The following is a 4,043-nucleotide window of genomic DNA, read 5'->3' as shown; positions in this document are numbered from 1 at the left end:
TTGTTTCAGAGAATAGCAGTTCAGGGTTTAAAAACCACCAAGGAAATTGAAATATAGGCATTTGAGGTCCCAATTTTGCCTGAACGAAGTTGACTACAACAATACTCTGTATAATCCATGCGTGGTAACCCAACTCCACTTCAGGAACTCTGAACTTGACACTTCCCGTCCCTGCCTAATTGCTATGATTAATTTTCACATATGTAACGTAATACTTGGCTCTGTGCTATAGCAGAGACCCAAAGGTCTCAAAGGAGTTCAATTCCCAAATAACTAAAGAAATTCATGAGTGACCTGAAGGTGCTGAATGGCTCTTATGAACAGCAATTGGCTGTTTGGGCTGAACGTGAGATGTTTCTGGATTCCTCACGGTATAGGTCTGTGGTGTGAATTCTTTTCATGGTATAAGGGAAATATTTAATGACAGCCAATTGCTTATTTTGGACCATTCTTGAGCCTGGTTTTAACATCAGGGGGGACAAAAAACACACCACCTTTGCTAACTAGAGAGCCAGATGAGGCATTTCATTGCAGACTGGGTTCGAATGTGGGTGCCTGTGGTCCCACTGCTGGCTGATGTGTGAGCCACATAGGATAAGCTCTGCCTCAGGGCACATGTCATGAGTGTTTCAGAGTCAACACTGTGACTGGAAACTACTAAACCTGGGGGATGGTAGGGGATGTGGGGAAGGGAGTGCAATTGAAATAGATTAAGTGCCTGATTCAACTGTAGGTGACTATTGAATTACTGCAGTTTGGGGACATTTGAACATTCTAAGGAGCAAGACAAGGTGTTTGGGTGAATTGGCAGCTTAGAGACACAGATATAACTCCCCTCACTTATAAATCCTTTGTCATATGAACTAATTCTCCTGCCTCTCTCTCTCAAACTCTCTGATAGGTACATTTACCAGAAGCCCAGAGAAATTTCTGCTAAATATCTGCTGAAGGGCCTGGAATGAAAAAAAACTAAACCAAACAGAAATCCATCAAAATAATGACATCACTCCTGAGAGAATGATGGCTCAGCTGTAGAGTGAGCGGAGAGTCCACCGTGGCTTACTGGTGACTGCTGATAACTTTTGCCAACAAGCAGGGCTCAGGTAGTAAATGGAAATGGATTGACTGGACCTCAGGGTGGCCAATTCTTCAGATCTTCTTAGCCACTGTAAACCTGTAGCCTTAGAACCCCAGCTGTTTATTTTTAATTTTTGTTTTTTAATTTATATACATTTATCAGGTACAAATGTAATTTTGTGACAAGCATAGACAGTGTGATGATGAAGTCAAGGCTTTTTGGGTATTTGTCACCTAAGTAACATATGTTGTACCTGTTAACTAATCTCATCATCCCCCCACCAACCCTGCTGAGTCTCTAGTGTCTGTCATCCCACACTCGACATCCAGGCATACACATTATTTACCGCCCACTTGTAAGCAATGACCTCCAGTATTTACTTGCCTTTCTTTATTGGATTTGTTTCAGTTCAGATAATGGACTCCAGTTCCACCCATGCTGCTGCAAAAGACAATTTCATTCTTTTTCATGGTTGAATAATATTCCATTGTGTGTATATGTGTGTGTGCGTGTGGATATATGTCCATCAACAAATGATTAGATAAAGAAAATGTGGTGTCTATATACTAATACTAATAGTATATATACAAATACAAATCATTTCTTGATTGACACGCAAGTTGATTCTGTATATTTGCTGTTGTGAATAGTGCTACAATAATCATATGGTTTCCGGTATCTTTTTAATTTAATGACTTCTTTTCCTTTGGGTAAATACTCAGCAGTAAGATTGCTGGGTCAAACAGTATTTCTATTTTTTATTCTTTGAGAAACCTCCATATTGTTTTTCATAGAGGTTGTATTAATTTGTATTCCCACCTACAGGTGTATAATTCACATTTTCCTTACATCCTTCCCCAAACCAGTTATTTATTTCCTTTTTTATTTTAGGTTAATGTGAAGGTACAAAGAAGTAGGTTACAATATTTGCATTTGTTAGGTGGAGTCCTTCCTGTAGTTGTGTCCTGCACCCCAAAGGTGTGCCAAATACTCTGACATGGTGCCAGTAAGTGAGAGCACACTAATACCCCTCCTGCCTCCCTCTCCCCCCTCTCTTTTTAATCTCCTCCCAATTTGAATTGAATTGAGTTTTTCTCTTATGTAGGCATGAATTAGGTCATCTACTGGCTTCATATTAGTATTGAGTACACTGGATACTTGCTTTTCCATTCTTGTGACACTTTACTAAGAAGAATGTGTTTCAGCTTCATCCAGGTTAATACAAAAGATATAAACTCTCCATCTTTTAATGGTTGAATAGTATTCCGTGGTATACCACAGCTTGTTAATCCATTCCTGGGTTGGTGGGCATTTAGGTTGTTTCGATGTCTTGGTGATTGTAAATTGAGCTGCGGAAAAACAATCTAGTGCAAATGTCCTTATGATAAAATGATTTTTTTTTTCTTCTGGGTAGATGCCTAATAGTGGGATTGTGGGATCAAATGGAAAGTCTAATTGGAGTTCTTTAAGGATTCTCTTACTTCTTTCCAAAGAGGCTGTATTAGTTTGCAGTCCTACCAACAGTGTAAAAGTGTTCCCCTTTCTCCATATCCATGCCAGCATCTGCAACTTTGGGACTTTGTGATGTGGGCCATTCTCACTGGGGTTAGGTGATAACTCAGGGTGGTTTTGATTTGCGTTTCTCTGATGATTAGGGACAATGAGCATTTTTCATATGTTTGTATAGCCAATCTTTTCTCTTCCTCAGAGAAGGTTCTGTTCATGTCCCTTATCTAGTGGTAGATGGGATTTTTTTTTCCAGAAGAGGAACTTCAACATTTATTGGGCACCACTGAGTTCAGAACATCCTTAGGGATCTGTGAAAGTGACAAAAGGAATATGAAGCCATGGTTATTTCTTCAAAAGATGCTCTATGGAAAGAGAGGGCTGGAAATCAGGAGCGCATTGGTCAGCCTCCAGCACTCTGCTGCTCCGGTTTCAGGAGCTGCTTCTCAAGTTTTGAGGTGTTCATCATCAGAAACTGGCCATTCAAATGGAAGACAGGAATGTCAAATTTGTACTGTTCATACCAAGCAGAGTTTTCTGGAAGTGTGATGTCCACCTCTTGTAAAATAAACCTGTTTTTGTAAGGCTCCAGTACGTCCTTGGCTTCCTCACAAAGTGGGCAGGGATCCTTTGTGAATAAGGTCAGCACGGGCAGAGTTGTTTTAAAGGCAGCGAGATTTCTCAAGAAGAGTCCAAAGGAGGATTTGGCAAGTTGCATGCTAGTTCTTTGAAACCAGAGCATCTTAATTCTGCTCCAGATGGTTTCTCGCCTTCGATATAAACTTCATTCAGGAACTATTCTAGCTGGCTTTTGGCTTCCTCTGATGTACACTCCTCCCCCCATGGTTCATGGATTTATAGTTCTCGGTTTAATCAAATTTCCTCCAACGACGATCGAAATTGGCAGCGTGTGGCACAGCGAAGGGCCTGCGGGCTCCCCTCGCCCGTCTGTGGCCGCCTCTGGCCCAAGAGCCACCAGCGCCCACCCCCGGCGCGGCCACGGGCGCCCACCTGCCCCTCGCCGATAGATGGGATTGTTTGCTTTTTTTTTTTTAATTGTTGATTAATTTGAGTTTTCAATACATTCTAGTTATCAAGTCTTAGTCATCTTTGTAACATGCAAATATATTTCCCCACTCTGAAGGCTGACCGTTTGACGGTTGTGTCCTTAGCTGTGCCGAAGCTTTTCAACTTAATTCACACTTGTTTAGTTTTGTTGTTCTTGCAATTGTCACTGACGTCTTCTTCATAAAATCTTTCCCCAGTCCAACATCATCAAGAGTTTTTTCCCATACTTTCTTCTAGGACTTTTTACCATTTCATGTCTTAGATGTAAATCATTTATCCATCTTGAGTCAATTCTTGTAAGTGGTGAAAGGTGTGGGTCCGGTTTCAGTCTTTTACACGTGGTTATCCAGTTCTCCAAGCATCATTTATTGAATAGGGTTCTTTCCCCCAG

At 41.0% G+C, this 4,043-nt stretch overlaps 1 pseudogene; it reads right to left on the bottom strand.

The window, feature by feature from the left end:
- Positions 1-2,987: 2,987 nt before the first annotated feature.
- LOC100952490 lies at positions 2,988-3,326 on the bottom strand (annotated as a pseudogene).
- Positions 3,327-4,043: the final 717 nt, after the last annotated feature.

This window comes from Otolemur garnettii, unplaced genomic scaffold (assembly GCF_000181295.1).
Source record: "Otolemur garnettii isolate 467f Iridium unplaced genomic scaffold, OtoGar3 scaffold00019, whole genome shotgun sequence".
NCBI lineage: Eukaryota > Metazoa > Chordata > Mammalia > Primates > Galagidae > Otolemur > Otolemur garnettii.
The sequence above is the reverse complement of the archived record's forward strand: the minus strand, read 5'-3'. Positions and strand labels throughout refer to the sequence as shown.